Source organism: Magnolia sinica, chromosome 12 (genome assembly GCF_029962835.1).
Source record: "Magnolia sinica isolate HGM2019 chromosome 12, MsV1, whole genome shotgun sequence".
NCBI classification, from domain to species: Eukaryota; Viridiplantae; Streptophyta; class Magnoliopsida; order Magnoliales; family Magnoliaceae; genus Magnolia; species Magnolia sinica.
In genome coordinates, this window is record NC_080584.1 from 56,633,160 (window position 1) to 56,656,837 (window position 23,678).

Sequence of the window (23,678 nt, forward strand, 5' to 3'; positions counted from 1 at the left end):
CAGACGGTTAGGATGGTCGTATCAATGTGATGTTGGGTGGTAGCCGCAAAATATATTTTAAAGTGCACCTAGATCCTTTAATTGGACTTTTCAAGTGCCCCCCATGTGAGTTTTACGTCCGGGACACTTACATATGATCTTGACCATCCAATTTATATGCCATAAATATGATCTTGACCATCCAATTTATATGCCATCGATCAGATGGTTAGAATCATCGGTTTTAGATCAAGCAAATCTAAGCCTTTAGTGGACCGTACCACAAGAAACTGTGGGGATGGAACTCCTATATCGTTGTAAACCTTTTAGGGGCCATGGAATTGTACTTGGGCCACAGAGCCTATAACCTGGACGAATTGGATCATGTGATCACTGAGGGTCTGGCCCCAATTGCGGCGACACGTTGTTTGTGTTAAGTAAGCACTTGGCGCACATTAGAAGCTCGTAACATCTATCTCCTACAAATGGGGAAGAATCTCAAATTGTCTCTCCATTTCACTTCTCCTCTTTCCTCCCCCTTAGAAAATACCCAGCCGTAGCTCTCTCTCTCTCTCTCTCACTCTATGCTACAACCACTTTTCATCTTCCTCTCGAAACCCTAACCCTAGTTTCAGCATTTCATCTCTCAAAAATCACCACAATTTCAAATTCTTGCATCTGATTTCTATCAAATCCTGGGAATTACAAACTTCTGAATATCTGGATAGAGGAGTTGTTGAATCTGTTGTTGTTTCTCTCGATTGAGACCCTAGGATTTTGGCATTCTGAGGTATGAGAGTTTTTCCTAATCTTGGAAATTTACAGTTCTCACTACTTGAGTTTTAGTTACTTGCTCCAAAAACCCTAACTCCACAAAAATCTCCTTAAATTCTTCTCACCATCTCTCCATCTCTCTCTCTCTCTCTCTCTCTCTCTCTCTCTCTCTCTCTCTCTCTCTCTCTCTCTCTCTCTCTCTCTCTCTCTCTTTGTGTGTGTGTGTGTGTGTGTGCAATCGGACCGGAATTCTGATCCCATATAAAAAAACCCCATATTATTTTTCTCATTTCCTCCACACCCAAAAAACCCTAACCGACGGCTCTCTCCCTCTCTCTACAAATGGATTGCACAAGTTCACCACCTTTTCCTTCAATATCCCTAACTCCTTCAAGCAAAAGCTCCTCAGATTATTCTCTCTCTCTCTCTACCATTAGACTTGGAATTCTGGTAGTTTTTTCTTGCATTTTGTTCATAAGGAGATGGTTCATTTCTCATCTATTTCAACATGATGGTCGTCTATTAGTAGGCAGTAGCAGGGCTGGGCCCAAGATCAAGGAGGTGGACTAAGGTGCAATCCATCATTGGTATCTTTTCATTTTTGTTTCTACTTCTAAAACGTTGGGATGTTCCAGACTTGGGTTATGATTTTGATTATATGCATGATGGCCATATACTACCTCCTATTATATTTAAAGTGTTTAGTTTTTATTTTTGTATAGAAATCTACACTCTAATCATTTGAAGAAATGTTTCAACCAAGACCCTTTTTGGATGAAGCCATGTTATTTGTATGGTTGGATGGGCCACAAACAACACATAAAAACTCTTCCTGAGTTTTGTTGTGAATAATATGGCATTTTAGATTAGCTTGCCTAAATTCCATGGGTTAACATTCATTTGCATGTCTACTTATGATATTTATGTCACTCAACATTAATTTGTTATAGGCTATGGTGGGTTTACTGGAAAAGAAGATTGAAGAAATGCAATTGGAAGAGATGCAGCTTCAATTGAAAGAAACTGAAAAGATGCTAGTGAAGGAACAAGAGGCTATGGACGTAGAGTCAAAGATAATTCAATTGAAGACTGACATGCAGATGTTCTTGTAGTTTCTTTGTTAACTTTCTTAGATTGTTAAGCTAGAATTAAGCTTTAGCTTCAATGGGTTCTGCCATTTCCAAACAAACTTAGTTGTGTATAAGTTGTGAATAAGATTTCCATCCACCACCAATGGATGGTTGGATATCAACAGAGTCTCATTTAGAAATGAGAACTCATGAATCTTGTTGTGGAATTATTTAAAGTTCTCCAATTTTATCTTTGTTAAAATTGTAGTTTTAATTGGAAAGGGGGCCTAGTGGCCTGGATATCTATAGAGATATAATTTCAAAGTTAGCCAAAGAAGTCCACCTGACATCAAGATCCACAAAGTTTGAAGTTGTGAAGTTGTAGAGCCATGATAATATTGATCAAACATTGCACGTAGGTATCCTATTCAACTAGATAGAGCCTACCTGAAAATTAGAATCTTCCTTTTTGATTGATAAGTATGTTGTTCACCAAACATACTTATCTACTGAATAAATAATAACCAAGATAAGCTACTTTAGGCATAAGTAGCTTATGTAAAGTAACTTATGGTTGAAATGCCCCCTTTCTGGATGGTTAAAAATGAAAAATACTTAACCATCCCATTTCAACAATGACACCTCTAAGATTTGACGGTACGACTTTTTAGAAATTTCTGACTGTTGCCATCTGATACTAATTTAATTATTTTTTCCATGTAGCGTTGTCACTTTCAAGGCCATTCTTTTGATATTGTATTAGCCTTTCAGGTATGTATATTTATTTGTTAAGATTTACCTATGTATACTTGAGCACCTTGTTCCTTTCTATACTTATCCATGTATTGATCTAAAGTTTATATTGCCAACCTTGAACAGTTTGTTGGGCTGGAAAAAGTGTAGTGGGCCTCCTAGATGTACTCAAAAATTTTATACATGGTGTACATTAACTCCAGTAAAAAAATCTAAATTGAGGAGCCCACTATACATAGGTCATCATCCAAATTTTAGATTGTATAAACGACCCTAACCTCCGACTATGGGAAATTGTTTATTTAACTTGCACCATCCATTTAATGTCAATCAACCAACCTCCTAGATATCAAATTAGTGTATTTTTCATGTTTCACAAGCCATCTAAATTGGGACCTACACTATGAACAATTTAATTTAAGATACTACTATGCCACATGTGTAGTTTCTTAAAGCTTATGTATCAACCAACACACCATTGTTTTATTGATCCAAGCTCTTCATGAAATTAATAATTTCACGGTAAATGTTGCACATGGGCCTGAATGCAGATGTGGAGTTGGGCGGCACAAGGACTATTGCATAAGCTCTTGTAAGGTCCAAACAGGGTTAGCAATGCCATTCTTGTTTTTATTTAACCATATCCTTGCAACTTGCTAGTTCTATTTAACTTTGATGATCTGCAACCATGCTTTGGTAAATTTTTGTAGTAGAGTTGGCTATCAAAACTTCAGATGAGAATGCAAACAAGGATCGATCAGAGAGAGTTTTCTAGATGACTGAAATTGATGATCTGCAAGCCCCTCGTGACCTTCCTCTTGCACAACTTTGTATCAAGGTTTGATACACCATCCTGAGCTGTTTATAGTTTTGTTGAAAACTTAAACGTCTAAACATGTCTGTTGCATCAGGACACGAGTACTCTAATTTTTAAGTTTATGACTTCCTGGCGGTTTATCTGATATTTGTGTTTATACGAATGAATATTCCTTTGACACTATTTATTGATTTGATAATTTGTGTTAGAAACTAGGAAGTATTTCTTATGGTTATTTCATTTGATTGTGCTAACTTAAATTTGAATTATCCATAGTTTTCTACATCAGTTTTGGTCGATTTGTAATTATTGAGGTCATTTTCTATGGCCTAGATTATCATATTTCAATAGGAGTAGAGTTAGACACACACACACACACACACACACACACACACACACACATAGAGCCACCCACACCACATGGGCACTCGATCCCTAGTCTTAGTGTTGAAACAGAGTGCCATCTCAACTGCAGTAGGGTCTGTTGTGCTAAATGATTGTAATTTTCTTGAATCTGTCCATCTTGACATTTCTGACTTATCTCCATACTCAAGATATTCATTTTCTTGTGGTCCAGTGGTTAATCTATTGAAGAAATTCAAGTGAACATGAATATGTATATTAAATATCTAATTTTTTCATTTTTAAAGAGATTTATTATTTCATGATACTAATGATTTAGCAGATGTGAAATATTTCAGATTTTTGGTGGATCTCAACATACTTTACGTGCAAAACTCACATTCTCACAAGAATCACATGGTATGACTGAGATTCCAACCTATGACTTCGCAAGAAAATGTATGAGCTGCAAGCTTTCGTGACACATCTTGTTTATTTTCTATTAAGTGTAAACATTGGCCTAATTCTTTGAAAAATTTTGTATCAGGAAACATCACAAAGGAAGCTGGACCTATAAGCATGATTTTCACCATACTAATATATAATGCTTCAAAGCTTCAGGTGAGTTGGTCTTTTGACTATAAAGGAAAATTCTACATGCTTCTTTCTTCATTTGTTTCTTTCTTTTTCTTGAGAGGTAAGCTAAGCGAATCCTAATTAATGTTGAAAACACCATCTACAAAACATTGAGTTAGGGTCCTGAATTGTTCTTCCATGCTTCTTTTCATTGAGAAGATTATCTAAATTCAATTCTAACTAAAGCTTCTTCTTTTTTCCTTAAACCTCCATTGATTAGACCATGTGTTTGTGGAAATAGTTAGAGATTATCTGAATATTAATTGAACACTCTGGAACGTGCTCAAAACGAAATCTTTTTTTAGCAAAGTTCTGCTGAGTTTCTACATGACTTGGTGATCCTTCAAGTTTAGATAAAGTCATCTAAGTAATGCAATTCCATTTTATTCTAATGCAAAAAAATCCCTTGTCTTGTAGTGTTTGAGGCACTAGTGTTCATGTTAGTCTTAAATGTCATGTGCTTCTTCTCAGTTTATTCCTGGTGAGATTTTTGTCTGTTGATACTAGCACTCTGTCTACCATTCAATCGCTGCATGCTTGTGCCACATGTACAATGTTTGTGTGCATGCATACAAGTTGATATATTCTTCTAACATGGATAAACTGACTATTGGATTGAATAACATTTTCCCCCACTGAAGATCTGTACCATTTTTGACCGATATCACAATGATATTGATGTTTTTGTCTTATTGCAAAGTAGCAATGAAGGTTTTTTTTTAAATTTCATTTCTTTTATGCAAACCGGTAAGCTTGTTCGGATGTTTTTGCTCGGATATCCATATGCTTGTACATGTGTCAAACAAGTCTATTTTAGACTTTATATGGTAACTTTGCTTTTTTGACATTTAAATGCAGAGAAAGAAACCTCTAGAGCTGTTAAAAGTAAAATTAGGAGCCAGGGACATGCCAGTGAAGCGATTTGAAGTGTCGATATGATGGGCTCCACTATAAATTATTGCTAATGGTGAGTTCTTCTTCTTTGCAGATGTTTCAGACAACCGAACGAGCTATAGTTGTTCATTAGCCAAGCAAAAGGCATACCCAAATCTCGCGTTGTGACTTTGTATTATTTGTGGAACCTAATGTTGTGTAATAGTTTGATTGAGTTTGTTTTGAAAACTTTAAATTGACTATTGTTAACTATTTTGTTGGTATTATGGCTTTCATGATTGATTGTCTCATGAGTGGATTGAATGAATGGATTAATAGTTTAAATAAATATTTTAAAAAATTAAACATTTTTAGCCTCAATTTGTAACCAAGGCTTAAATTTAGCCTCGGTTGTTGAGAACCAAGGCTGAAATTCTCGTGGCTAAAGGCTTTAGCCTTGGTTGTTGAGAACCGAGGTTCAAAATAGATTTAGCTTCAATTGGAGGCAACTGAGGCTAAAATTTGGATTTAGTCTCAGTTGGAAACAATGGAGGTTAAAATTTTGATTTAGCCTTATTTTGAAAAAACACTGAAGCTAAAAAGGTTCTTTTAGCCTCACTTGAAGAACCGTGGCTATAAAAGTCATTTTAGCCTCGATTGTTAAAACTGAGGCTAAAGCCTTTAGCCACAGGGTTTTCAACATCGGTTTGGATAACAGAGGCAAAACCGAGGTTAAAGGCTTAACCTTTTTAGCCACAGTTTTGAACCGAGGCTAAAGCCCCCTTTTCTTGTAGTGTGCAGAAGGTATAAATTTTGAATTGGATTTACCACTACCATCATTCTATAAATAGGTTCTCAATTCCAGACATGGGTTGGGCCTTACTTTCAACTTGCTTCACAGAGCCAACTCTCCATTGTATTTGTTGCTTTTGCAGTTGCATGGTTTAAGTTTCAAAGAACTAGATGTAGTCATTGGATAAAAAGACTTAAGTAGCATAAACATCATAACACCACTTAGAAAAACCATGGATTAGTTGGTAAAGAAATATCAGTAAATAGAAACAAAAGACATTTTACTAGAATGTGTGATTTATTTAAGTTCCATTTAGTGCCATCCCCACATGGACGGGCTATATATAAAAATAAAAGTAGCTGAATAACTACGACTATCCGATTGTTGCAAGCTTTGCTATAGAATGAGGGTACGTGGTTGCCCATGTCTTGAGTTTATGCGACTGATCGTATGGCTAACAGTCACTACAAGAAAACTGGCCTTTACCGGCGGTCAAAACTGCTGGCAAAGGCCCAAAAAACCGCTGGTAAATCCTTTGCCCGCAGTTAGCTAACAGCCGGTAAATCCTCTGTCGGTAAAGGCTTTACCGGCGGTCAGTATCTTTACTGACGGTTTTGCTGGACGCCACTAAATCGTTGGTCTTTCCACACTCAGAAAATTGGTCTAAAGCTACTGATAAAAGCCGTAGTAAAATATGGCTACACAGTACCACCACATAGCTCTTTAAAGCTTTGCTACGAATCCGTAGCCACCTAGAAAATCTTTCTTATTAAAAAAAGGTGACCCACATATATCTGAGTTCTGTTTTTTTTTTTTTTTTTATACACCAATCTAAGCAGCTAACATACCTTGGTTAATGTCAATGATCTCCCTATTGCCAATGATTGCCATTGTTTCCAAGGGACTGGTTTCTTCTGTCGATCTTTGGTGGGCTGTGTAGCAGTAAAAGGCATAAACATCAGTATTTCGGAGTCCTTCAGCAGGTTCAGGCCCTCAATGATATTGAGGTTCACCACCTGTTAAAATGATCAGCTTGATGATCCAAGCTTGTTCCCATTTGGCTAAGAGGATTATCATTGCTGCAACCAAATAATGCAAATTATTCGTGGAAACTGAGCATAAATAGCACACGAAATTAGAATCGCATTTGAACCGACATGTTAACGTTCTTCTTTTATTTCCCACAAAGAGAAGATTTTGTGCGATATAAAATATTCATTGCAGTGTATATGGATTTTAACTTGAAACTAGAAAGCTATGAAAGCAAGGTAAAAGCTGTTCAAGGGAAAATAAAATATTAGACAATGGTGAAAAGATGCTGTAACCTTTTTCTGGTGATGATGATAAATTTTAGAAACACATTGCATATGAATTTCAAAAACTGGAATTTTCAAGGCTGCATCTAAGTCTGGCTCCTCTTTGTAATTGAAAGCTTTTAATATAATGTTGTGCATAAAACTTTTAATTACATAGTCATGATAAGCATTGGGCACATGAAGTCCAAATTCCCACTAGTCACTACCATAAGAGATATCTATACATTTCGATCAATCTGACAAACAAAAAAAAAAAAAAAAATCAAAATAAGTACAATAGTTAGAAAAGTGATACCTTTAACTCCAAAGTAGGGGTGTCGACACTAATAAGAAAAGAGTACAAATTAAGCGCCACAACAAGAGGACTAATGAGGGAAACAGATAACTTTAATACCAGAACTTATCGTTTGAACAATCTACTAATCTAGAACTACTTACTCTTTAAAAACCTCCTTAATACGTCTCTCCATTGGACTTTGTAGCTTGTAGTCATCATACTTGGGCAATTTGGAAACCCCAGGCCAGTTGTCTTCATCAGCAGATCCACACAACAAATAAATTTTATGCAATTGATCTGCCTGCAGCAAGCAAAAACAGGAGAACAAGCATCGACCTTCTCTACTGGGATCATCATTTCTAGCTAGCAAGTCTATCACCTAAATCTGTTGAGGAAACAAAGGAACAGAAAAGTACAACTATTTCCAGCTTTAAAAGAAATTGGTCCGCTGATTCATACTATGCATCAGTCCTATACAAAAATCGGCCAAGTTTTGCATTGACCTGGCCAATCCACCGGGCCATGAAAACTCAGCCGAGTCAACATTTGTCTTATAAAAATATTTACACCAAAATTTGACTGTCCATTCAATGTAATGCCTTATATAAGTAAGATGTACATCATTAGTACTTTGCAAAATCTCTGTAATGTACAAGATTACCGTAAATTTAGTCAAGTCCATGACTTAGGCCCATGAGGATGAATTTCCTGTGACAACTTGGCACCCATGAGAATGAACTTCCTGTGACAACATGGCACCATGTCAAAAGAATGGCAGCACAGTAAAACCCTCATCCTATAATTTGAAAACAAAATCCAAATAGGAAGTGAGAAGAGAAACCATATAAAGGAAATGGACTCCCATGCCACCATCTGTACATCCATCTCCCATTTACAAAATGGCATTTTCATATAGAAAACACAAATAGCAGCTTGATCCAAAATTTTTGTGGCCCTCAAAAAAATTTAATGATGGCAATTCAATCCCTATTGTGCTAACCACTTGGAAATGATCAAATGCTTCTTCTTCTTTTTTTTTTTTGAAACACACCGACCCACTATATTCACATTGAGGGAATAAAAAATAAAAAAATCAATGTAGTGCAAACATAATTTGTTCAGTATGGGATGAAGTATTACATAATTCTTGGTTTATGGCTTAGTGATTTGTAGTATCTGAGACTAGCCCATCAACGGAGTAGATCACGCTCCCAACTTAAACTAATTGTGAGGATTTTATAGTATAAAAAGGGTACAAATTTAAATGATTAGCAAGGTGCGAACCTTTGAACAATGATCCACTCTTCTTCACTAGAGAATTTTCCTCTCTTGATATCAGGCCTCAGATAATTCTACAAACATATTTCAATAAAAGATGAGATTGTATAAATAATAAAACAAATTACAAATTTTTGAGATATTGGTCTAACCGGAAAAGCTTGAATCTTACAATATGACACGAAAGAACACTACCGAGCGAACACACTTCTTGCTGTAATTAACACAAGAAGACAGCTAAGGCATGCTGATAAAGCCTTTTATTCAACATCTGCACAAAAAGCAAACAAATCATGGGCACAAATATTTCTAAAATAAATGTGAATTGTTATAAATAGAGTTCTAGTAATAAAACCTCTATTCTCTAAGTTGAAAGCAATCATCTGAAATTGAATAGAGAATAATTAAGAAAAAAAAATTAAAGATAAGTAGACATGCCTCTGATCATTATTTTTTTTTCGTAGTTATAACTCAAAAGTATATTTAAAGCCATCATAGGCACTTCAAATAATTCAAGCACAAGCTGGGAAATGTCATCCAAAGTCGAAACAAAATAAGAAATTATGATTCAAAAACAAGAAATAATTTTCCAAATTATTAAGTCTTGTGTCCTTACCTCTTGGATCTCAACTAAGAATGAAGTTCATGTTTCATCTCATGGCTGCTACGGAGTTCTACACTAAAAAAACAAGCACACATGTGTAAAGAAGCACACAAGCATAAAAGTACAAGTTCATGTTTCATCTCATGGCTGCTACGAAGTTCTACACTCCAAAACACGGGCAGAATATGTGTAAAGAAGCACACAAGTACAAAAGTCTTAAGGAAATGCTAGGATCTCTAACCTTGGGAGATATTATGAAATGGTCCATCCACAGTGGAGCCCAACAGACCAATGTTCTGGGTAAAAGAACTATCAGCATGATCCTCTAGGCAGATTGAATTCCTAAACTAAAAAGAGAGACACATCTGCACTCTCTGAAAGTGATATAGTTTATATCCCTGTCTGTTGTCAAATTTGTGGTGCCAAAATCACTGTTATATATGACTTGCATAAGTGAAGCTCTCTCAAGGATCAACATTCATAAACAAGCTAAAGTCACAACAAGCAAAGCTCACAAGTACAAAGATCAATCTTGAATGTAAGAACTGCTCACAAAACAAGACTCAAGCTGCAAGACTTCAAGAAGAGTACAAGGCAGTCTGTAAAGAACTCAAGACACTTTCAAGATTGAGCTCCATCAAGATTTCAACTATATCAAGACTTCAAGGCTCATACTTCAAGGTCACTAGTTCCTAATGTTTCAATGTCCTTACTTCATGATTGAGGTTTGACTGACCATAGGTTGACCTTAGAAGTAGGTCATTTTGGATACATAAATCGAATGTTTATTTTACATAAGTTTGGTTTGTTCTTCGACTAGTCCTAGGCCTTCTTCAACTAGTCCTAGAGTTGCTTCGACTAGTCTAAGAAATTCCTCGATCAGTCGAGAGTTTGTTACAAATTTCGGATGAAATCTGTTAGGCTTCGACTAGTCCAGGAATTTGTTCGACCAGTCGAAGGAACAGTGTCGACTGCATCTTCGACCAGTCGAAAATCTTCGACTCGAAATCCAGCGATGTTTTATAGATTCTTCGACCAGTCAAAGGAAACCTACGACCAGTCGTAGGTGACCTACGACCAGTCGAAGGTGACCTTCGACCAGTCGTAGAACGGTCAAAGCTTATCCCGCTGGATCTTTCAAAAATCCGTTATTGCTTCGACTAGTCGAAGAGCTCCCTAGACCAGTTGAAAACGCGATCTGCTCACCTATAAATAGTGCACGAATCTCAGAATAAATCATTGAATTAGGTAATCCATTCAAGCCAATCTTCGTCGAACTTCTGAGAGATAATTCTGTGCTCCATCTAAGCTAAGTGTGCTTATTTAATATTCTCTTTCCTTAGCTTTATTTAATTGATTTTGTTTCTGCTATTCCAATCTAATTTGATAAGAGGAATTGTTATTCCCATTCTTTGGAATCAAAATCAATTAAGGCAAGCCCTATTTGGTTTAATTTAAAATCTATTAGAATTAGAACCATTGTAATTGAGTACTGGACATTGAACTTGGACATTCAATCATCTACTCTGATTTGGTTCTACCAGGCTGCTACATCGAAGGAGATAATCAGGTATTTTACATTTAATTGTAAATTCCTTTCTGTTTTGGTTTCTTTCAAGATTTGCCAGAAAAATCTTTTTGTATTGGTTATCTGAGGAGAGCCAGGAAAACTCAAAAGTGAGGTTTTTTTAATTGTGTAAGCCCAAGGACAAAGACACAATTGTAAAGGTTTTGGGTGAACCTCGGAAAACCTATTTTGTTAGTGAACGCTAATATCCCCAGTGTGAGGATATTAGGAGTGGAGTAGCATTCTGTGTGGCTGTTGTTTAAGAGTTGGTGAACACACAGGCAAACCACTATAATCCCTTGTGTTGTAGTTGAATGATTTATACTTCTGATCTTTAATTATTCTTTTGTGGGATGTATGTATGGTGGTGAATGTTGTAATCATTTAATTCAAGCATTGTGAGAATGTTGTAATAGTTTAGAATTTATTTTCTGCTATTCCTTTATCAGCTTGATATTTAATTTCTTTTAAAAGTTGTTCCAGCAAGGTTTCCCTGCCATTTTTATGGTGTATGGCTGTCCCTAGAACAATACTTTTGTGATTACAATTTATTTTAATACAGTTTGTATTTATTTCTGTATTCCTCTTCGGTTTGAGATTTGATACAAAGATCTTTCTAGAAATAAGGTTGTCCTACCATAAACTCTGGTTTTTTGTGTAAGGTTGTCCTTAGAATAACATTTGTATCAACCTCTCAAGATCTGAATTTTGAGGTTATTTTACTTTCTTACATTGTGATTTATTTTGGCTATCATATTCTTTTTAATTCCGCTGTTATAAGTTTTATTTAGCATTGTCCTATTCACCCCCCCCCCCCCCCTCTAGGACATATAGCTAGGCCTTTTCAAGTGGTATCAGAGCCTAATAGCACTTTTTGGATTTAATTCCTGAGCTAACGATTTAAGCTATTTAAGATGTCAAATTTTGATAGCCTTTCAGTCACTAGGCCTCCAACCTTTAATGGCTCCAACTATGCCTATTGGAAAGCCAGAATGAGGATCTTCCTCAAATCAATGGATGAAAATGTGTGGCAAGCCATAGTGACTGAATGGAATCCTCCTATCATGGAAGTTACTGGGGTAGATGGTTCAAAATCTATGAAAGTCACACCATATTACTAATGGACCACTCTTCAGAAAAGTGAGAGTAGTGCAAATGCTAAAGCACTAAATGCAATTACTTGCGCACTATCACCGGATGAGTTCAAAAGAATCATTTCCTGTGATACTGCAAAGCAAGCTTGGGATATATTAGAAATGACACACGAGGGTACTACAATTGTCAAAAAATCTAAAGTCCAACTCCTCACAACCAGATTTGAAGAAATTCATATGGAGGAAAATGAAATGTTTATGGATTTTTACACTAAATTGAATGACATTGTAAACTCAATGTGGGGTCTTGGCGATAAAATCCCAGAAAGTAAAGTGTGTGTAAAAATATTACGCTCACTTCCTGAACGGTTCAATTCTAAAGTAACCGCGATCCAAGAACTTCGTGATACGGATAATATGAGGGTAGAAGAATTAGTTGGTTCTCTACAAATCTACGAGTTAAACTTCAAAACTCCTAAAGGTAAATCTATCGCACTAAAATCTTCTAAATGTAATTCAGAAGAAAATTCTAATTCAGAAGATGATATGGGTCTTTTAGCTAAGAAATTTTACAAAATTTTCAAAAGCAAGAAAAGGGTTGATTTTCAAAAATCAAATGATAAAAAGAAGTATAGACCCAAATCTCGAAAATCTTTGAAAGATAGTCAATGTTACAACTGTCAAGAATATGGGTACTTAGCAAATAGATGTCCTAAAAGGGACAAACCCAAGAAGAAGGGTATGTTGGCTACATGGGATGAATCATCTGATTCTGAAGGTTCTTTTGAATCAGAAGATTCTGAAACTGAGTCAGGCAATGAAGTTAAAGCTCTTATGACTCTAGCCAAATTCACATTTTCAGATAATGACTCAACAAGTGAAGAAAATCTAAATAGTGAATGTGAAAATGAAGATGATCTTCAAGACGCTTACAATGCCCTATATAAGAAAAGTTGTAAAATTGCTGTCAAACTTAAACTTCAAAAAGAAAAGTTTTCTAAACTCAAAAATTGTTTTGAATCACTTGTCTTAGAAAAATCACAAATTTCAGATTGTTTTGAAAAATCAAAATGCGATTTGAAATTCAAAAACTCTCTAATTATTGATTTAAAATCTGAAATTGAGAAACTTAAAACTGAAGTATCTTCTCTTCTGAGTTTAAAGGACACATGGAAATATGCCCAAGGTGATCCAAAGTTAGAAAAACTTTTATCCGGGTCAAGAAAATGTGGCGATCAATCCGGGTTGGGCTATGATAAAAATCTACCTCCTAAACAAAAGTATACTCCTCCTATATTTGTTAAAGGAGAGTCCTCAAACTCAAAAGGGAAAGGTACTTATCAAGATTTTTCTAGAAATTCAAAAACTTTTCAAAAACCTAGAAGCAGCCATGGCAACTTTAATCAGAAACGAAATTCAGTAGCTGAAAAGATAGTTGATTTACTAAAGGAGCTCTTAAAATCTAACTCTATAGGTCATTCCTATAAATATACACAAAAGAAGACCAACTATGTTCCTAAACCCAAAACAGTTATGAAATGGGTTCCTAAAGTTACCTGCTTGGTTGCTCACACTGCTTTCAAAGCAACAAGTCATTCAAAGTGGTACCTAGACAGTAGATGCTCCAGGCATATGGCAAGTGACAAAGCTTTATTCACGGATCTGAAAGATATGACTGATGGTTCAGTCACATTTGGTGATGGTAGCAACTGCAAGATTATAGGCCAAGCTACAGTTCAACTTTTTAATCTTCCTGTGTTTAAAAATGTTTTATATGTTGAAGGCTTAAAACATAACTTGCTTAGTATATCTCAAATATGTGATAATAACCATAGTGTTCGGTTTTCTAATCAAAACTGTGAGATACTAAATAATAAGGGTTCTGTAATATTGACTGGACGTAGAACATCTGAAAATTGCTATATTATTAGCGAATCCAGCTCATCTAATCAAACATATTACATGGTCCATACAAATGAGACTGATTTATGGCACAAACGTCTTGGACATGTACATTATCGAAATTTATATAGATTGAGCAAACGAGAACTTATAAAAGGTTTACCCAAACTTCAAAAATTAGATAAAATATGTGGTGAGTGCCAGATAGGCAAACAAACAAAGAACTCACACAAAAAGGTGAATTCAAATACCACATCAAGACCACTCGAACTTCTCCACATGGATCTGATAGGACCTACCAGAACAGAAAGTCGTGGTGGGAAAAAGTATATCCTGATAATAGTTGATGACTTTACCAGATTCACTTGGGTAGTCTTTTTAAGGGATAAATCTGAAACCCTTGAAGAAGTAAGAAAAGTTTTCAAAAGGATTCAAACTGAAAAATCTTCTCAAATCAGTAAAATTCGTTGTGATCATGGATCTGAATTTGAGAATAGCAATTTTGAGAAGTTCTGTACCGACCAAGGAATATTACATGAATTCTCTGCTCCCAAAACTCCACAACAAAATGGAATTGTAGAAAGAAAGAATAGGGTGCTTCAAGAAATAGCTAATGTCATGTTGAATAGCATGAAGCTCTCTAAAAATCTTTAGGCTGAAGTAGTCAATATAGCTTGCTATATTATTAACCGAGTCTACACTAGCAAAGATAAAAATAAAACGGCTTACGAATTGTGGTTCAATAAAAAGCCTACTGTTAAATACTTTCGAGTTTTTGACAGCAAGTGCTATATTTTACGTGATCGTGAAAATTTGAAAAAATTCGATACGAAGAGTGATGAAGGTATTTTTCTAGGATATTCCTTAAACGGTCGAGCTTATAGGGTTCTAAACAAAAGGACTGGTGTGATTCAAGAATCCATTAATGTTGTCATTGATGATCACTTAAACATGCCAATTTCTAATTCAGATAATGATGAAGTACTAATCATTGATAAACCCGATACTTCATCGAATCAGACTGATTCTGAGTTGAGGACTGTTAAAGATCATCCAACCACACAAATTCTTGGAAACCCTCTTACCGGTGTTCGCACCCGTAGACAACTTGAGGATATAAGTAATTATGTATGTTTTACATCCCAAATTGAACCGTCTAACATAAAAGAAGCTCTTGCTGATGAGAACTGGATTGTTGTGATGCAAGAAGAACTCAACCAATTTGTAAAAAATGATGTTTGGTATCTCGTACCAAGACCTAAAGATAAACACATCATTGGAACAAAATGGATTTTCAAAAATAAGTCTGACGAGTGTGGAAATATAATTAAAAACAAGGCTAGACTAGTGGTACAAGGTTATACTCAAATTGAAGGGATTGATTTTAATGAAACTTTTGCACCAGTATCACGTCTTGAATCTATCAGACTATTTATATCTATTGCATGTTTTAAAAAGATAAAGATCTATCAGATGGATGTGAAAAGTGCTTTTCTAAATGGCGATTTACATGAAGAAGTCTATGTTGAACAGCCTATGGGTTTTGAAGATTCCAAAAATACTGATCATGTATATCGGCTTAAAAAGACACTTTATGGATTAAAACAAGTACCTAGGGCATGGTATGAGAAACTAACAAAATTTCTTTTAAGTCATAATTTTCAAATGGGATCTGTTGATAAAACTCTGTTTGTTAAAAAACATAATGATCATATCTTAATGGTGCAGATTTATGTTGATGATATCATTTATGGATCAACTTATACTGACCTGACTACTGAGTTTGCAGATTTGATGAAATCACAGTTCGAAATGAGCATGGTTGGGAAATTGACTTATTTCCTTGGATTGCAAGTAAAGCAACAACCTGAAGGAATATTCATTTCTCAATCTAAGTATGCTTTGAATCTAATCAAGAGATTTGGATTTGAGAATGGTAAGAATTTCGATACTCCTATGAGTACTACCCTGAAACTCTCAAAAGACTCTAATGGTAAAAATGTTAACTCAAAACTTTATCGAAGTATGATTGGTAGTTTGTTATATTTAACTGCTAGTAGACCTGATATTTCTCTAAGTGTTGGTATTTGCGCAAGATATCAATCTGATTCAAAAGAATTTCACTTGATTGCTGTCAAGCGAATTATTAGATATGTCGCAAGTAGTGTAAATCTCGGTCTCTGGTATCCTCATGAGACTAGTGTCCAATTAGCTGGGTACTCGGATGCTGACTGGGCTGGTAATCTAGATGATAGAAAATCAACCAGTGGTGGTTGTTTTTACATTGGAAATTGTCCTGTTTCCTGGTTTAGTAAGAAACAAAATTCTATATCACTTTCAACAGCTGAAGCTGAGTATATCGCAGCTGGTAATGCATGTACACAGCTTGTTTGGATGCAACGAATGCTAAGTGATTATGGAATTAAATAGGATTCTATGTTATTACATTGTGATAATTCCAGTGCAATAAATATTTCAAAAAACCCTATTTAGCATTCTCGTACTAAGCACATTGACATTAGATTTCATTATATAAGAGAATTAGTAGAAGAAAAAGTTATATCTCTATAATATATTCCGACCGAAGATCAACGAGCTGACATTTTTACAAAACCTCTCGATAAAAGCAGGTTCAAAAAGATAAACTTTGATCTTGGCATGTGCATTTTAAAATGATTATTTATGCCTACTTGTATTATAGTATATATATTTGCTAGATTGAATTCCAATTTTTGTATAATTTGCAAGAAATATGAATTTTTGGGCTTCTTCGACTAGTCGTGAGTATACACGACCAGTTGTAGATACCCACGACCAGTCGTAGAACTCGTGAATCACTTAAATTTGGGGATTTTTGCTTTCTTCCTTATTTTTCTTTTCTTCTCTTTGGAGCCGTGCTTCGACTTGTCGAACCCATCTTTCTTATTCTTCAAGGTTAGTATTCCAAATCACTTTTTCTTACAGATTTGTGTCTAGATTGTTTTCTTTTCAAGCTTTAAGCTTTCTATTTTGGATTTCATTGAGATTTGGGGTTTGAATTTTGAAAAATCTGTTTTGAGTAAACCCACTTCTCAATCCTTTGCAACTTCTTAATTCCTTGATATCCTTGTTGCAAATGGCTTCTAGAGGTAGAAAAACTACTTCCCGTAGTCCTTCTTCTTCCTCCAGATCGACCGTTATCACTAAGCGTCATCTTCTTGTTTCCAATGATAATCCATCATATGTTAGGGACATTAGATTACGTAATGTTATTGTTGAACATCCTGTTGATGTTAATCATATTGCACCTTTTGACATCCTTCCTATGCTTGAAGCTGTAGGTTGGGTTAACTTATTACATTGGGGTGGGCCTGCATACCGGTCCATTGCCCAATCCATGTTTACATGTATTAGTGCTTTCTCACAGGATAATTTAACTTTTAAAATATCTACTAGAGAAGGGCCTTTTGACGTTGATCGTCATTTAATTTCAGCCCTTATGGACATTCCTGTGAATGATGAAGGTATTCCTATCCATAACTTAACTGATAAACCCTCAATGTCTGAAAAACGCATGCTCACTAGAGACTTGTGCAACATGGATGTTTAATGAACTCAAAAAGGGAATGCGCTTCCCGCAAGGTATTTGTTACCCAAGTACAGAATTCTCCATAAAATCTTTGTGTCTAATCTGTATCCTCTTTCAGATAATAAATCTGACTTGACTTTGTTTATGGTTCGTGTTATCCATGATATTTCCAATCGTACTCAGCTTTGTTTGCCATCCTTAATCTGTCATTTCATTCTTCAGTTTAGACTCCATCCTGGTTATAGTGACATTCCTTTTGCCTATTTAATGACTGTATTGGCTACACATATGTTAGTCGATATGCCGGTTGATGAGGCACCAATCCATCATCTGATCTTCAACAATACTAATATCAATAAGATGAAGCTGGATCTACTTCCTGAACAAGGTGGTGGTGGCGGTGGTTATGAAGAAGCTGGTGATGACATTAATATGGATGACATTTTTGAGGAACTGGATTCTGACTTAACAAATGATCCAGATTTTGAACCATCTGATCTTGATACTCGTCTGAGAGCATTAGAGGATAGAGTTGAGAATATAAATGTAAAGTTGGAAAACATGTCTGTTGCTCATGATTTACAATTCAAGTACATGCGCAAATATCTTAGGCGTTTGAACAAAGGCATGCACCAACTTGATTCCTCTCTTCCTGCTCCGTCATCTGGTTCTGGTTCTGACTAGTTTATATGAGTCTTCTGGTTTGTAATAACTTTATAACTTAGCACTTGGTTGACTGATTTTGAGTTGGCTACTATCTATGTTTTATGCTGGATATTTATTCTATGTGAAGCTATGCTGAGTATCTCTATCTCTGTTTTACTATTCTCTCTTACCTCCTCATGTTTACACTCATATATTCCTTTATTTAGTTCTCCTTTGTCATATTGTAACAAAAAGGGGGAGAATGGTTTGTTCTTAACGATGTGATTATGAGAGGAGTAGCATTTGTTATGTTACTCAGGGGGAGTATGTTTGAACCAGTTGAATGAAACTGGTTGAATGTTGGATGTTGAATGTTGAATGTTGAATGTGAATGTTGAATATTGAATATTGATTTGCAGGTAAGCTAGTTTATATGACATGATTCATAACTCTTTAACCAGTTGTTTTACTTTATGTTTTGAACAACTGTTATGTGTTTTGTCATTGTTTTACTTTATGTTTTAAACAACTGTTATGTGTTTTGTCACTAATTTGACAAAGGGGGAGATTGTAAGTGCTATAGTTTATATCCCTGTCTGTTGTCAAATTTGTGGTGCCAAAATCACTGTTATATATGACATGCATAAGTGAAGCTCTCTCAAGGATCAACATTCATAAACAAGCTAAAGTCACAACAAGCAAAGCTCACAAGTACAAAGATCAATCTTGAATGCAAGAACTGCTCACAAGACAAGACTCAAGCTACTAGACTTCAAGAAGAGTACAAGGCAGTCTGTAAAGAACTCAAGACACTTTCAAGATTGAGCTGCATCAAGATTTCAACTACATCAAGACTTCAAGGCTTATACTTCAAGGTCACTAGTTCCTAATGTTTCAATGTCCTTACTTCATGATTGAGGTTTGACTGACCATAGGTTGACCTTAGAAGTAGGTCATTTTGGATACATAAGTCAAATGTTTATTTTACATGAGTTTGGTCTGTTCTTCGACTAGTCCTAGGCCTTCTTCGACTAGTCCTAGAGTTGCTTCGACCAGTCTAAGAAATTCCTCGATCAGTCGAGAGTTTGTTACAAATTTCGGATGAAATCTGTTAGGCTTCGACTAGTCCAGGAATCTGTTCGACCAGTCGAAGGAACAGTGTCGACTGCATCTTCGACCAGTCGAAAATCTTCGACTCGAAATCCTGCAATGTTTTATAGGTTCTTCGACCAGTCGAAGGAAACCTACGACCAGTCGTAGGTGACCTACGACCAGTCGAAGGTGACCTTCGACCAGTCGTAGAACGGTCAAAGTTTATCCCGCCGGATCTTTCAAAAATCTGTTGTTGCTTCGACTAGTCGAAGAGCTCCCTAGACTAGTCGAAAACGCGATCTACTCACCTATAAATAGTGCATGGATCTTAGAAGAAATCATTGAATCAAGTAATCCATTCAAGCCAATCTTTTTCGAACTTCTGAGAGATAATTCTGTGCTCCATCTAAGCTAAGTGTGCTTATTTAATATTCTCTTTCCTTAGCTTTATTTAATTGATTTTGTTTCTGCTATTCCAATCTAATTTGATAAGAGGAATTGTTATTCCCTTTCTTTGGAATCAAAATCAATTGAGGCAAGCCCTATTTGGTTTAATTTAAAATCTATTAGAATTAGAACCATTGTAATTGAGTATTGGACATTGAACTTGGACATTCATTCATCTACTCTGATTTGGTTCTACCGGGCTACTACATCGAAGGAGATAATCAGGTATTTTACATTTAATTGTAAATTCCTTTCTGTTTTGGTTTCTTTCAAGATTTGCCAGAAAAATCTTGTTGTATTGGTTATCTAAGGAGAACCAGGAAAACTTAGAAGTGGGGTTTTTTTAATTGTGTAAGCCCAAGGACAAAGACACAATTGTAAAGGTTTTGGGTGAACCTGGGAAAACCTATTTTGTTAGTGAATGCTAATATCCCCAGTGTGAGGATATTAGGAGTGGAGTAGCATTCTGTGTGGCTGTTGTTTAACAGTTGGTGAACACACAGGCGAACCATTATAATCCCTTGTGTTGTGGTTAAATGATTTATACTTCTGATCTTTAATTATTCTTTTGTGGGATGTATGTATGGTGGTGAATGTTGTAATCATTTAATTCAAGCATTGTGAGAATGTTGTAATAGTTTAGAATTTATTTTCTACTATTCCTTTATCAGCTTGATATTTAATTTCTTTTGAAAGTTGTTCCAGCAAGGTTGCCCTGCCATTTTTATGGTGTATGGCTGTCCCTAGAACAATACATTTGTGATTACAATTTATTTCAATACAGTTTGTATTTATTTCTGTATTCCTCTTCGGTTTGAGATTTGATACAAAGATCTTTCTAGAAATAAGGTTGTCCTACCATAAACTCTGGTTTTTGGTGTAAGGTTGTCCTTAGAATTACATTTGTATCAACCTCTCAAGATCTGAATTTTGAGGTTATTTTACTTTCTTGCATTGTGATTTATTTTCTCTATCATATTCTTTTTAATTTCGTTGTTATAAGTTTTATTTGGCATTGTCCTATTCACCCCCCCCCCCCCTCTAGGACATATAGCTAGGCCTTTTCACTCTCAAACACATAGGAGAATGCAGGTATAGCTTAATGAGTAATGACTGAACAAGATATTGTTAGAGCAATGGATGAGTAATGAATTGCACAAGTAATTAAATGATCACATTGTTAATAGAAGAGCATAATTTAAAATTGCTTTTCCTCAAGCTAATACCTACATGTCATTGCTAGTTGAAAACATGAAGGAATCATTTGAAGAACACTAAGGAAATCCATCTCTTCAAGCTGACAAGAATCAGATTGTGAGAACCAGAATATCTCATTTATACCAAAACCCTACCAGTATTTCAAAATCTAACAATAGGGAACGAGCATATTCAGTTGGAATGGTGTGGGTCTGAACAAGCTAAGGGATTACACTTACAATTATCTTGATCTTGTAAGCTTCCGAGAAGGGATGTCTGCTATCTAGTAGAGGACATCAAATACCTTCTTTTGAAGACTGCAAAAGAAATGTCAGGATCATAACCAAAATTTATACACCATTTTCTAAAATTCAACCTCTAATGGTTCACTACCTCCAAAAACCTAGTTTCCCACATATTTGCAAGAAAAAAAAAATGATTTGTAGATAAAAGAAGGCCGCAAAAGAAACAGAAGTACAGACCTGCATATCACATCTTTTATCGAAATTCCTTTCGAGGCAACATAGGTCATGCTGCTATATATATGATTCAAAACCATGCAAGATTTTCAAACTTAGTTTCTAGAATCCAAACATATACAAAGGAAAAGAATAAAAAAACAAGAAAAAATATACAAAATACACAATCCAAAAATGCATTCCATTAACCTGCAAGCAACAAAATGAAATTGAAAATTACAATGGACGTACATTTTGCATAAACAATCCATAGAAATAAAGAGGTAATCTGAAATTTGAAAGTTCTCGAGACATACCTCTAAAATTCAAAATTGCAACCAAGGCCACAAGCTCGGTAATCTCGTTCAATATAGTCAAACTTGTTTCAAGGCTGGACTAAGACCCATTAACTTAAAATAGCAAAAATAAGACTTAATCATGATTTCCTTCTTTTTATCAATTTAAACATGAAACACACAAATAAATGCTTGGACACTACCAAGGTGTATTTTGAACATGAATTCTCAATAGACGACTCAAAAGAGAAGAAACTCATGAGCACAATACAAATCCTAAAAATGAGTATCAGCCTAACAGAAATATCATGATAAGCATAGTTTCCTACTAAAGTTAACTAAATAAAGAAGTAGCACCATTAACCAACCTAATCAAGTCCAAAAAGTTAGCAAGCAACCACCAGCAAAACAATACGAAACTGAGAAAAAGCACCTACAAGAAACCACCTATAAGAGAACAACAAAACTATGTGTTGTCCAAATATAAGCATACTGTTTGCATACTGTTTACTACTCCAAACAAACAATATCAACTCACCTAAGCCCCTGTTTGGTAGACACCTGAAAAATGAGTTGATCTCATTTTGGTTAACAGAAACTATGCATTAATGTTGATCTCTAATAGATGATGAGTTCATGTTAAAAGTGATTATGTAATACAGATAACAATCTCTAATACATAATTATTGTTAACTAAAATGAGATGAACACATTTTTGCATCTACCAAACAGGTACTAAATGTGTCAAATAAAATTGTAAATTCAACTAAACAGAAAATATGAAGTAGAATTGCTTAGTGTATTTGTTCCTAATATAAAGAAGCATAAGAATTAACATCTTTTAAGACTGAGATTATTGGCATTGTTAAGCCAGCATTTATTACATGATTAGAAAGCCATAGCATAGATCTAAGCAAAAATGGTAATATTGTAGCTTGAAAATAGCTTTTTTCCTTCTAAGTTAAAAGTGAATAAAGAAAACAAAAAAACAAAAAAACAAAAGAAAAGAAAACTGAATAAAGGAAAAAAAAAAATAGTAGTGAATGTAACAAGCAATCACATTAAGGCAATATGCACATCCAAAAATGGAATACAAAACGCAATATGTAGGATCCCATTGCTTTAAGTAAGGAATTTGAGAAGCTCTTGTTAAATTTTAGTACTACTGTGAAGTGAGCAGATAACAGCTTTTCATGATTGGTGACAAACGCATTGAGATCAAAAACCTTATAGGGCTATTTAGCATGAGTAAGTTTTAAAAAGAAAAACAAATAAAGAACAAGCAATAGAAGTGATACAGGGAGAGTCATAGCTTTGATGTATGTGCCTGATTGTGGGACCCACCGTGATGTATGTGCCTTACATCCACACCGTCCATCTGTTTTGATAGCTCATTTTAGGGCATGATCTCAAAATGAAGTAGATCCAAATCTCAGGTGGACCACAACACAGAAATAGAGTGGTGATTAAATACCCATCATTAAAAATTTCTTGGGGGCCACCAGAATGTTTATTTGCCATCTAAACTTTTGATAAGGTCACAAAGACCTGGATGAAGGGACCACACAGATATAAGCTTGATCCAAAACTTTTATGGCCCACAAGTTTTTAGTATGGTCCCCCCTGAGATTTGGTTCTGCTTCATTTTTTTTAGATCATGCCCCAAAATGAGCTGTCAAAATGGATGGACCACATTGATATAACACACATACATCACGGTGGGCCCCACAGTCAGGAATCCACTGACGCCACATCCAATCAATTTGTCCCACGTTAATGTGGGCCATTGATCTAACAGATGAGCAAGATCATGATCGGGAAGGCATTAGGACAAGCCTTGAGATTGGATCTGACAGAATTTCAAGCACATAGATTTGTAAGTTTCATTATAAACATTTCT

At 35.3% G+C, this 23,678-nt stretch overlaps 2 long non-coding RNA genes and 1 other non-coding gene across 3 annotated transcripts; 1 reads left to right on the forward strand and 2 right to left on the reverse strand.

Moving 5' to 3' along the window:
* The first annotated feature begins 332 nt into the window (after positions 1-332).
* On the forward strand, positions 333-4,489 carry LOC131220533 (uncharacterized). Its single transcript, XR_009158668.1, has 8 exons — positions 333-769; positions 1,280-1,340; positions 1,704-1,814; positions 2,547-2,594; positions 3,128-3,184; positions 3,287-3,414; positions 4,079-4,194; positions 4,283-4,489. It is a non-coding gene; the product is annotated as an uncharacterized LOC131220533 (long non-coding RNA).
* Positions 4,490-8,920: 4,431 nt separating this feature from the next.
* On the reverse strand, positions 8,921-21,191 carry LOC131220534 (uncharacterized). Its single transcript, XR_009158669.1, has 4 exons — positions 21,058-21,191; positions 9,754-9,808; positions 9,525-9,582; positions 8,921-8,982 (listed from the first exon to the last, which is right to left on the reverse strand). It is a non-coding gene; the product is annotated as an uncharacterized LOC131220534 (long non-coding RNA).
* LOC131222197 (small nucleolar RNA Z267) lies at positions 9,340-9,413 on the reverse strand. The gene has a single exon (XR_009159906.1). It is a non-coding gene; the product is annotated as a small nucleolar RNA Z267 (small nucleolar RNA).
* Positions 21,192-23,678: the final 2,487 nt, after the last annotated feature.